This window comes from Rhinoderma darwinii, chromosome 3 (assembly GCF_050947455.1).
Source record: "Rhinoderma darwinii isolate aRhiDar2 chromosome 3, aRhiDar2.hap1, whole genome shotgun sequence".
NCBI lineage: Eukaryota > Metazoa > Chordata > Amphibia > Anura > Rhinodermatidae > Rhinoderma > Rhinoderma darwinii.
Window position 1 is genome coordinate 191,680,858 of NC_134689.1, and position 13,515 is coordinate 191,694,372.

Consider the following 13,515-nt stretch of genomic DNA (forward strand, 5'->3'; position numbering starts at 1 on the left):
GCTTCTTCTTCGTTAAGAAGAGAGACGGATCTCTTTGACCCTGCATTGACTACCATGGTCTCAACCAGATCACGGTCAAGAACAAATACCCGTTGCCACTTATATCCGAGCTGTTTGATCGCATACGAGGAGCCAACATTTTTTCTACGCTTGACCTGCGGTGAGCTTATAACCTAATCCGGATTTGCCGGGGTGACGAATGGAAGACAGCATTTAGCATCTGTGACAGGCACTACGAATACCTAGTGATGCCCTTCGGACTGTGTAACACTCCCGCAGTCTTTCAGGAATTCGTCAATGATATCGTCCGAGATCTCCTCTATATGTGTGTTGTAGTTTATCTCGATGATATTTTGATTTTCTCCCCAGATCTGATGACACATCGGAGGCATGTTCGTCCGGTTCTTCTGCGACTAAGGGAGAATCGCTTATATACCTAGTTGGAGAAGTGCATCTTTGAATAGAGGTCTTTGCCCTTTCTGGGCTACATCATCTCGGATCAAGGTCTTAAGATAGATCCTGAGAAACTAAAGTCTGTCCTGTAATGGCCACGTCCTCAAGGCCTGAGGGCCATAAAGCGGTTCCTGGGATTCGCCAATTTCTACCAGCAGTTTATTCCAAACTTCTCATCTCTGACCGCTCCCATCTCTACCCTTGCCAAGAAGGGTGTGAACGCCAAGGTGTGGACTCCAGAGGCGGAGTCCGCGTTTATTAGCCTCAAGAAAGCCTTCACTTCAGCCTCAATCCTCCATCATCCTAACGTGTTTCGACAGTTCTCATTGGAGGTGGACGCTTCCTCTGTTGGTGCAGGTGCACTTCTGTTCCAGAGGAGCTCCAAAGGAAAGGCAGTAGTATGTGGCTATTACTCAAAACTTTTTTATTCTGCAGAGCGCAATTACTCTATTGGGGATCGGGAGCTACTGGCCATCAAATTGGCTCTGGAGGAGTGGAGACATCTTCTAGAGGGCACAGCTCACCCCATCTTGGTCTACACCGACCACAAGAACCTTACATCTCTGCAGTCCGCTCAACGACTAAATCCCCGTCAAGCCAGGTGGTCGCTGTTCTTCACCCGTTTCCAATTTGTGCTCCACTACCGTCCCGCTGACAAGAATGTGAGGGCCGATGCCTTGTCCAGGTCATTTGAGATGGATGACACGGTGGAGTCCCTTCAAACTACCATAGACCCATCCTGCATTGTCACTGCTAATCCTTTGCAGGTTAGAGACATCCCTCCAGGGAGGACTTTTGTCCGGTTGGCAGACAGAAGAAGAATTCTCCGCTGGGGACACAGTTCTAAACTAGCTGGGCACTCTGGTGTTCATAAAACCCGAGACCTGATTGCTCGTCACTTCTGGTGGCCCACGCTACCTAAAGATGTTCCGGACTTTGTCTCTTCTTGCACGGTGTGTGCTTCTAACAAAGTTACTCACTCCAAGCGTGCCGGCCTGCTTCAACCTCTGCCTGTACCCAATGCCCCCTGGCAGCACATTGCGATGGACTTTGTCACAGACCTTCCTCCCTCAGCAGGATGCAACACTGTCTGGGTGGTGGTGGACCGGTTCTCTAAGATGGCACATTTTATCCCGCTAACCGGCCTACCTTCTGCTCCCCGACTGGTGAGTCTCTTCATTCAGCACATCTTTCGCTTGCATGGCTTGCCCCTTCACATTGTGTCCGACTGGGGGGTTCAATTTACCTCATAGTTCTGGAGAGCCCTCTGTAAACTCCTGGATGTGAGATTGGACTTTTCCTGAGCTTATCACCCCCAGTCCAATGGGCAAGTCGAGAGCATCAACCAGATCATGGAGAATTATCTCCGCCACTTCTCTTCTCTTTACAGCACTGTGTACAGCTTCTTCCATGGGCCGAGTTCTCGTACAGCAACCACACAAGTGAGTTCACTACTTCCACTCCGTTTTACATTGTGTACAGTCAACATCCTAGAGCCCCTCTTCATGTGTCGACTACATCTCAGGTACCCGCTGCTGACTCTGCATATGGGGACTTTCTGCAAATCTGGCAACAGACCCTGTCCTCTATTTTGCTGACAGTCGATCGAATGAAGCGATAAGCGGATACAAAGAGAAGAGAGCCGCCTCAGTACCTTCCGGGTACCAAAGCCTGGCTGTCCTCTCAGAACATTCGTTTGAAGGTGCCTTCATAAAAGTTTGCTCCCAGGTTCATTGGTCCTTTTGAAATTCTGCAACAGATAAACCCTGTCTCCTTTAAGCTGCGGCTGCCTCCTACCCTCAGAATCCCCAACTCCTTTCATGTGTCTCTCCTGAAACCTGTGGTCCTGAACCACTACAGCAAGACTTCTGGTTCCACAGTTGCTCCCAGCGGTTCTTCTGATGTGTTCGAGGTGAGGGAAATTCTGGACTGCAATAGGGTAGGAGGAAGGACTTGGTGTACTGGAGAGGGTTTGGTCATGAGGAGAGGTCCTAGGAGCCGGAGGAGAACCTCAGTGCTCCTGCTCATATTAAGAAATTCCTCTCTCACTCTGGCCCCAAGAAGAGGGGGCGTAAGAGGGGGGATACTATATCATCCATGGCCGTGGGCCGTCGGGTTCACTCACCTCCCGACGCCCGCAGCCATGGATCTGTGAGCGCTGGTCCCCATCTCCTTCCTAGGAGACGCCAGCGCTCATATCCGCTCTGGTCCGCTGTGTCCGGTAGTGTGCGCGTGCAAGCTCGTGCCCGCTCTTAAAGGGCCAGCGCACGCACATGTAAATCATCATCATCAACTAAAATGATTTCCTGGTGTATAAGGAGGCCCCCACAGCTGCCCCGTATAGTATAATACCCCTATAGCTTCCCCCATACAGTATAATGCCCCAATAAATTATAATGCCACCTTAGATGCCCTCATACAGTATAATGCCCTCTTAGATGCCACTAGTGCCAGTGCCCATATAGATAGAGCCACAGTGCCCATGTAGACAGTGCCCACAGTACTCATGTAGATAGCGCCAGTGGTCCCTGTAGATAGTGCCCCTACATAGTGTCACAGTGCCCATGTAGATAGTGCCACAAACCCCTTGAAAATAGCACCACTGTTCCTGTAAGCACTACCCCCTCCCCACTGTAAATAGCGCGATTGGGACTCCCTCTAGGTGCAGAATCTCCAGCCAGAGCATAGGCTGGGGATTCCGCTCCTAGATGCTACTGTTCATATATGGACAGTGACGTCAGGGACTACTCATGGAGCGGAATCCGCTGCCAGAGTGTCGGCAACGGGGATTCCGCTTCAGAGGAGCCACTGATGTCACTGTCCATATATCAAGGGCTTTCCCGGGGACAGCGCTTAAAGTAGCACTGTGCCCGGGGAGTTCTCGGCGAGCAGAAGAGCTCCCTCTGCTCCTCCACTCTGAACTAATGCTGAAGCAGGGAGCTGACTGTTCCTTGCTTCAGCATTAGGTTTAACTGTATCTGCGTCCTGAGGATGCAGATACAGTTGACTGCGGGACACACCCCAGGCTGTTTGAGACGGTTGGGAGGGATGATTCCTCTCCTAGAGGAGGAGCCCCTGATATCACTGTCCATATATGGATAGTGATGTCAGGGGGGATTCCGCTCCAGGAGGAGTATTTAATTGTATCTGCACCCGGCCCCCTACCGTCTCTCCTAATTGCACCAAGGGCACATGCCCCGTCTGCCCCCGACTAGCTACACTCCTGTATAACATCACTTATTTTATATAAAAAAAAGACTATTTTACAGGATAAACAATTGCAAAGTTTAGGGCTGTGTTAAGTAAGGTTGTATAAGGGCTCATCTTATATGGGAGAATTCCCTCCCACCTCAATATGGAGCCCACCTACCTTAACCAATCATGTAGTAGTCACATGATCACTAGTTTCGCCAATTGAGATCAGGCTCCTTTGTTGCCAAGTGTTGCCACAATCGAGCCTACCTCAGTTGGCCAATTATGTAATAGTCATATGATCACTCATTTAGCCACTGAAGATCCGGCTTACTCATTGCTAAGTCACGCTACAATCGTATCTATGGCAAACTCTGTACATTAGAACCTATAATACCACTGCCTATCATGACAGACACAGTGACATCACTGACCATCAGAAACATACATCCAATATTATACTGGATTCCACTGACACTAATTATCAAGCACTGTCTCTTTCCTCAGTCACTTAGGAATAAGGCCACACACTGCCTCTGAATGAACTAATAAAGCAGATCTATCAACACAACAGGGGGACCTAAGGGGCAATCCGATTACTATAGAAAGCAGGTGAACTTCAACTGTATGTTCAATCTATTTAGATCAGTGCTGACAATTCTGTATATGAACAGAGTTTCTTTCTGTAAAATGTGGAGGTCAAATCCCCTCCCCTAGAAAGGTACTTTTATGTTCAATAACTTATATGTTCTAATATGTTCAATAACTAAGAATGAGATGAGAATTACCATGGTGAACAAAATTCACATTTTTAGCTAATGTTAAGTCATCATAACGGACTATATTGGCAATGTGTTTCAGGATTATTTTCCTTAATTTATGAATGTTTTGGCTTACTGCATGTGGCCATATTTACTACAACCGTTGTAGAACAATTAATAAAGTCGCTGATGGTATCATTTGTACAGTTAGTGACTGCTAAAGGTCTTCATTTGACGAATATATTGGCAGGTCCTACAATGTCTGCACCTGATGGTACTTAGTGGTCAACTAGGCAGCCAAGTTGAGCGCACTGATATATTGACAAATTTACTCTTTTCCAAGTAGTCTTTCAGATTGTCACAATCCGTGATTATGTGGATCCACTAGGCCACACCACCATAGCGGATTAGCAGCTGGCCAAACAACAATCCTAGTCCAATAGTACCTTAAATAGTCCAGACAGTAATGGAGGCTCAGAACAGATGAATTTGTAGACACCAGACGTGGTGTATATAAGCAGGCGTGACCGGTGGCACAACACGACTCCAACAGGTTAAGGTACAGGAACAGATATAGCACGGGCTACAGGATACAGGTAACAGGGCACGGGAACAACGAGAACAGGATAATACTAAGGAACCATTTGCTAAGACTAACATGGGTAAACACAACAACGCTCAGGCAAGGAGTGAAAGGGCAGAGCCTTTTTTATAGTCCATGGTGATCATGGGATAATTGATGATCTTATTCATGTGTGTGCACTTGCCCTTTAAGGCCGGACACAAGCACGCGCGCGCGCACCTTATGGGAACCAGTGCAGCGATGCGTAATTTAGTGCCGGCGTCTCTCAGGAGGGAGATGCCGTCTGGCACTCACTCATCCATGGCCATCGGGGGCAGGTAACAACGACGGTCCGCGGCTGTGGACGTTACACAGATTATGTCCTCTATGGAATGTAACCTAAAGAGTATTGGCGATCATGTCTGAGATGTCTTTGTTATTTTTCAGTAGCCCCCAGTACATAGTTAGAATTTGCCTGATTTTTCAGATGTTTCACATAATTCACATCATATGTGCCAGCGAGCCACATCACCCCATTCTAATTTAATTTAGGGGTTAATAATACTTGCCTACTGTGTTCTCTGGCAGATCAGTAGGTTTCCTGTCGTACTAAGTGTAAGGGATGAAAACTGCCATTAGGGAAGCCTATTCGTTGCTGCACTTTTTCTGTAGACCATTGTTTTTAGACCCCGCTGGTTGTCCTTTAAAATAAAAAAAGCAAGAAAGGTAATTGTATTAAAATTAATTTAATATGTAAAGGAAAAATTACTTTATTCTAATTAAACATCTAGATTAATTTAAGGAACTTGTCTGTGGAGCCAGATCACAGAATCAAAATGTCATCTACAGTATGAATCTGGCCCAGAGACAAATCTTGGGAGCCCAACTGTCCAGATCATTCGTAAACACGAGGCATTCCACCAGTCCAAGATAATATTAGCATACGTGCCCAGTTCCCTCCTATTTTAAGCAAAAGAGGATGATGTACATCAAGAGATTCTGTCAAACCCTCCCCAAAATTATTTCCCATAACCCCCCATGTTCCATCTTGCACCTTCTCTGTTTTTGACCCTGTAACAGAGGAAAAGGTTTCTGCACTTCTCTCCACTGCTCATCTAACCACCTGTCCCCCTGTTCCCATTTCCTCACAGATTATCCTTGCTGTGTCACCAGTTGACCAAAAAATTTCAAACTCTCTCTCATCTGGAACTTTCCCCACATCTTTTAAACATGCTTTAGTCACTCGGATTCTCAAGACGCCCACTCTTGACGCCACCTCCCCTGTTAACTGTCACCCTTTTTCAGCCCTTCCCTTTGCTTCCAAACTTCTAGAATATAATGTCTATAACCATCTGGTCAATTTCATCTCTACTAGCTCTATGATGGACCATTTACAAGCAGACTTCCATGCTTTACAATCTACTAAAGCTGTATTAACCAAAGTATCTAATGATCTCTCATCAGCAAAATCCAATGGTCATTACTCCCTTTTAATCCATCTAGCTCTATCTGCCGCATTTGACACAGTAGATGACCCAATACTCCTTTGCACGCTCCACTCTTTTGGTTTAAAGGGAACCTGTCACCAGAATTTCACCTATTGAATTTTACATATCCCTCACAGGCCACTGCTATCAAAAGTTCATTGCCGTTATCCCCTCTCCTAAACTCCTCCTCCGACTGTAAATAACGGTCTGCAAACATTTTGCGCCGTTTATCGTAATAATCTGGTGTTCCTTTGTGCGCACACACCAAAAGAGGATATCAATGCAGAAGCGCAGGATTTTGTGTGCGGTGGGAAGATGAGGAGCTGTCAATCAAAAGTAAGGAGGCGGGGTAAACTCGGAAAGACTTAGGGAATGAATATATGACTCTTTTCAAACGAATATATTACTCTTTTAGGCTCATTAGCATATGGTGTGGGAACACTAAAAAGCTGAATACTAAAGCTACAGATCTGACTAAGAAGACAATGATAGGTTATATAGAAATTATGTTTCACCCACTACCACCAGGTATTGCTGGTTTAATAGGTGAAATGCTGGTGACAGGTTCCCTTTAAAGAATCCTGTTCTATCCTGGTTTTGTCCTACTTCTCTGACTGCTCCTTTAGTGTCTCTTCTACTTCTTCTCCACTTCCTCTCTATTTTGGAGCTCCCCAAGGTTCATTGTTGGGCCCCCTTCTGTTTTCTCTCTATACAAGCAGGCTATCAGCAAATTTGGTTTCCAGTACCATTTTTATGCAGATGACACACAACTATATACTTTCTCCCAGGACATTTCTGCTGTTCTCCTAAAAAGCAATAAGTTTGCTTAGCCCATATAGTTAGGCTGTGCACTGCGAGAAGGGTGGAGGACAGTGCGGTGTGCGCAGTACGCCGCGACAAATTCCCGGCTAATGCACAGGTACGGTGCCAGAACCAAGCTCAGTATACATTTACAGCACCAGAACAAAGCTCAGTACATACTATATATACATCACCAGAACCAAGCTCCGTACATAAATACAGTACCAGAACGAAGCTCAGTACATATATATACACAGTACCAGAACCAAGCTCCGTACATATAAACAGTACAAAAATCAAGCTCGGTGTATATATCTACAGCACCAGAACAAAGCTCACTACATAAATACAGCACCAGAACAAAGATCTTTTTGTCATCGTCCTTTTTCTCTTTTCTTCTCCAACCGATCCAGACATCCATGACAACGTCTCCTAGCCACGACCCATTACCTCATAGAGCCCCCTGTAGGTAGTGCCCCCGGGAACTCCCCTGTAGATAGCGACCCCTGTAGATAGTGCCCTCAACACTGCCCACTGAACAAAAAAAACTTTACATACTCACCTATCCCGCTCCCGCACCGTCCTCCGTTAAAGCATTCTGGGAGCTTTCCAACGCATACATCAAACGCACCTGGGAAATGCAGTGTGACGGTGACCTTATAGTGTATTAAGACCAAATGCGGTTTTACAGTTTTAATGACAGTCACCTGTTCTAGCGGTGAAAAAAAACCTTATCTTCAACGTCTGAACACACTCTAATGTTCGCATAGTGCGGATACGCTGCGTAAAAGCACACAGCGTATCCGCCCTGGTCACAGCAGGGAATTTTGTCCGAAAAACCACACCAAATTGTGGTTCATCTTTTCGGCTGGAATGACCGCTGCCAAAATCCTGCAATGAAAAAAAAAATTGGATATATTTACCATGGCTGACGTTCTGCAGCCCTGGGATGACATTTCATCTCATGTGATCGCTGCAGCCTCTGATTGGCTGCAGAGGTCACATGGGTTGAAATGTCATCCCAGCAGGCCAGTATTTTTTTCCGCTTATCATTTACGCAGCATATGGATGAGATGTGTTCAAATCTCATCCTCTCTGCTGCTACTGTATTATGCTTCGGATTGTCCGCAACTAAATCCGGGCCGCAAACTCCAAATCTTAGTGTCCATATTTGGGTCTGCAATACCTCTTCGTTGCTTCTGCAACCGTTTTGTATGTTTATATATTACGGCCATGTTTTTGTGTGTCATCCGTATTCCGCAGTCCACACCCATAGAAAGGTCACGTGATTGGATTTTCCAGTTGTTATTTTGCAACATATCTGCAAGATGCAGAACGCACAATATTGTTGACATAATATAACATATAACAGTGCTTTTGAGAAAAGTGATGTTTACAGTGTTTTCAGGTGGGCACGGTGGTCTCTAGTCATGTGTGCAGACGCAGTAGCCCGACGCTGCACTGGTTCCATGCTAGAGTAAAGTCAGACTATAAATTGGTGATGTTTTGGCGCGCCTCGTGGTCAAAATGTTGAGTGTTGAACTGGAGGAGGTCTGTACTACGTAACAGAAGTTTTTTTTTAATTGCTGTCAAAGCCAAATCAAACTGTGCCATAAGTCAAAACACTAAAAAATGTGCAAAACCTGAAACTATAAAACCTTTTTGTAAAAAATAAATAAACAGGCTGTTGTGCCTTCTTCACTGTGGCATATATTATGGCAGACCATGACCCCAGAAGCTTAAATTCCTTTTTCGTCGACACTAGATTACCGCCTATGCCAATGCAGAAATCTTCCTGCCCTTATTTCCTAAAATCAATTTTTAAACCACGCCCCCTAACCACGCCCAATATTCCCCATAAACACATCAAATCCCAGCCAGATCCTTCTGCAAATAACGCGCACGCATTCTCACTGCAGATCTCTAGACTGTCTGGATATCACAGATATTATGGATCCGGTTATGTCGTCTTTGTGTTACTTTTCCTATTTTGGGTATAACATTTTCTCATCACGGCGGCAGCAGCTGCAGGACAAACCAAAAGGCTGAGAACAATGAAAGTCAAGAGGGAGACCCTGTGGTGAATGACTTTTCAATTGATAGGTAGCAGAGTTACATGATGGGGATTTTTTTTTTCCAGTTGTGTAACTGCTACCGGTCAATGGAAAAATCAACCACCAGAGCCCCCCTGTAGATTGCTCCACACACAGCCCCCCTGTACATAGCGCCAGACACAGCCCCCCTGTAGATAGCTCCACACACAGCCCCCCCTGTAGATAGCTCCACACACGGCCCCCCTGTAGATAGCTCCACACACGGCCCCCCTGTAGATAGCTCCACAAACAGCCCCCTGTAGATAGTGCCACACACAGCCCCCCTGTAGATAGCTCCAGATACACCCACCTGTAGATAGTGCCAGACACAGCCCCCCTGTAGATAGCTCCAGATACAGCCCACCTGTAGATAGCTCCACACACAGCCCCCTGTAGATAGCGTAAAATACAGCCTCCCTATACATAGCACCAGATACAGCCCCGTGTAGATAGTGCCACACACAGCCCCCTGTACATAGCGTCAGATACAGCGCCCTGTAGATAGCGCCACACACAGCCTCCCCTGTACATAGCGTCAGATACAGCCCCCCTGTACATAGCATCGGATACAGCCCCCTGTAGATAGTGCCACACACAGCCCCCTGTAGATAGCTCCACACATAGCCCCCTGTAGATAGTGCCACAAACAGCCCCCTGTAGATAGTGCCACACACAGCCCCCCTGTAGATAGCTCCAGATACACCCACCTGTAGATAGTGCCAGACACAGCCCCCCTGTAGATAGCTCCAGATACAGCCCACCTGTAGATAGCTCCACACACAGCCCCCTGTAGATAGCGTAAGATACAGCCTCCCTATACATAGCACCAGATACAGCCCCCTGTAGATAGTGCCACACACAGCCCCCTGTACATAGCGTCAGATACAGCGCCCTGTAGATAGCGCCACACACAGCCTCCCCTGTACATAGCGTCAGATACAGCCCCCCTGTACATAGCATCGGATACAGCCCCCTGTAGATAGTGCCACACACAGCCCCCTGTAGATAGCTCCACACATAGCCCCCTGTAGATAGTGCCACAAACAGCCCCCTGTAGATAGTGCCACACACAGCCCCCCTGTAGATAGCTCCAGATACACCCACCTGTAGATAGTGCCAGACACAGCCCCCCTGTAGATAGCTCCAGATACAGCCCACCTGTAGATAGCTCCACACACAGCCCCCTGTAGATAGCGTAAGATACAGCCTCCCTATACATAGCACCAGATACAGCCCCCTGTAGATAGTGCCACACACAGCCCCCTGTACATAGCATCAGATACAGCGCCCTGTAGATAGCGCCACACACAGCCTCCCCTGTACATAGCGTCAGATACAGCCCCCCTGTACATAGCATCAGATACAGCCCCCTGTAGATAGTGCCACACACAGCCCCCTGTAGATAGCTCCACACATAGCACCCCTGTAGATAGCGCCACACACAGCACCCCTGTAGATAGCGCCACACACAGCACCCCTGTAGATAGCGCCACATACCCCTGTAGGTGCCACATTGCCGCCAGAGCGGAGAGCCATAGAGGTAGGCTTTATTCACACGACAGGGTCCGAGTGTCGGCCGATAAAAACGTTTTTCCCGGCCGTTTTGCATCCGTTCCGATTCTGTTCCGGCCCGTGTTGCCGTTTTTATCGGCCGATTTTGACCTGTTTTGCATCAGTTTTTTTCCCTGTCCGTTTTAAAATCGGATGAATTTCATTTAAAATTGTTGCCACACACAGCCCTCTGCAGATAATGCCACAGCCTCACTGGTAGGTAATGCCACCCAGCTCCCTGTGGGTAATGCCACCCAGCCACCTGTAGGTAATGCCACCCAGCCCCCTGCAGGTAATGCCACACAGCCCCTTGTAGGTTGCACCCATCCCCCCCTTCCAGGAGAAGTCACTGACTTCAATATCCATATATGGACAGTGTAGTCACTGACTTCTCCTGGAGAGGAATCCCCGGCCACAGGGTCGGGGATTCCGCTTCAGAAGTGAGTGACGTCACTGTGTCCATATATGGAAAGTGTGGTCACTCACTTCTTCTGTAGCGGAATCCCCAGCCACAGGGTCGGGGATTACGCTTCACAAGTGAGTGACGTCACTGTGTCCATATATGGACAGTGTAGTCACTCACTTCTCCTGTAGCGGAATCCCCAATACCCTCCTCCTCCTCACATGAACTCTGCACTGTGTGGAGGAGGAGGAGGAGAGAGAGCTCGAGCGACGGAAGACACGGCCGTCACTCGGGACACATCCGGTGATGGCCGTGTATTACCCGACCCCATAGACTATGGGAGCCGGGCGGCCGGGCAAACGGCCGAAAATAGGGCATGTCCCATTTTTTGACGGCCAGGTTTCCCGGGCCGTCAAAAAATCGGTCGTGTGAATAGCCCCATCACTCACCGTCAGAAGAAGGCAGGAGTCTTGCAGCGGCGTTCTCACTGGTGTCGATGCCGGCCCGGGAGTGAACCAGTCCAGTCACCTGACCGGTGAGGTCAGGTGACAGGTCAGGTGACAGGTCAGGTGACAGGTCAGGTGACTGGACTGGTCCACTCACGGGCCGGCGCGATCCCAGTGAGAACACTGCCACAAGGCTCCTGCCTTCTTCTGATAGCTGCTGCAGTCAGCAGCGATCAGCTGTTCTGATGCAGCGCCCAGCGGGACATTTACAGATCGCTCGGGACAGCGGTGAGAAACCAGGACTGTCCCGCCGGATGCGGGACGGTTGGGAGGTATGCATTAGGGTGTATTTACATTTTATTTTACAGCACAAGCGAAACCCGCATTGTAGAAAAGCAGCAATTTGACATGCTTTTTACCACGTACTGCATTTTTTGTGGATTTTCTGCAGCAAAATCTTCACGTGTTTTGTGTGGATTTTGCAGTGAATTTCACCCCTTCTAGATTGAAAAGGATGAAATCTGCAGTCAACATCAAGAGCATCAACAAAGTGAGAATGCTCTGATTTTCGTGCGAGAAATGTTCAGAAGTATGTGGATGAGATTTTTTTCAAATCTCAACCACATGCGAGCAACATTTTTTTTGGCTGTAGACTTTGCACTTGCAAATTTAGACCTACAATGGCTGTCATATTCAGGGTGTGTCTTTTTTTCCTACTACAGAATGCAATACAGCGGCACAACTAATGACTCCCTGACAATGGTGGATTAAATGAGTTCTTCTGGCATTTTATATTAATTGCCTATTCCTAGCATAGGTCATCGGATCGGTGGGGATCCGACTTCCAGCACCCCCGCCGATGAGCTGAATGAAGGGGTCGCAGCTAAGAACGCTGTTCCCCAGGCACAGTGTCGTGCACATCCGTAGCGGATGTGCCTGGGATTACAGCTCAGTCAATTATTCCTTAAGTTAAACAAAGTTCCCAACACAATTATTTTGGCAAATTGACAAGAATATCGGAATATAGTAAATACTGAATGGCTGGAGAGACTCCTGTCATGTGTGGAATAGAATTACAATGTGCTTCGCAGATTACACCCAGCCAAAAAATAAGGGGTCCTAGCCCTCACTAGTTTTGACTAGGCCTCACATCAACCCTAGGATAAGTGAGCCCTGCTGTTCTACTCCGCTGTGCATGTATTCATTCCAGAGTTATGCTGGGACTTGTAGTACTTCAGTGTTCCATTGTGTAATTATTAATTACTGAGTTATGCTGGGACTTTAGTACTTTAGTGTTTCAGTGTGTAGTAATTCATTTCTGAATATCGCTTTTTATCCCTGACAAACCAACTTTTTATCCCCGCACAAACCAACTTACTTTCATTTCTACCCCAGATTTATGACCTTTTTTGCAGCAGGTTTATGAATTTAGAGCATTTTTCCGCAATTTTTTTTTTTTACATCTATTTTTACACTGTCTAACTTTTCACCATTATTCACGAATAGGACCCATTCTGTGGATTCATATTTCCATCTGCAGTTTAGTTATCTATGACGCTAGGAATCCATGCCTCGCTACGGGAAAACTGTCCCGTACTTTATTCTTGTTTTCAGTACAGGACAGTGTTCCCGCGGGGAGGCAGGGACTCCTAGCGTCATAGATAACTATGATTCTGGGAGCCCAGCTCCCTGAAGTGTGTACGGTCCGGGAAATACTGACGACATACGGTCCGTATATCACGGACCAAACATGCTCGTGTGAATCC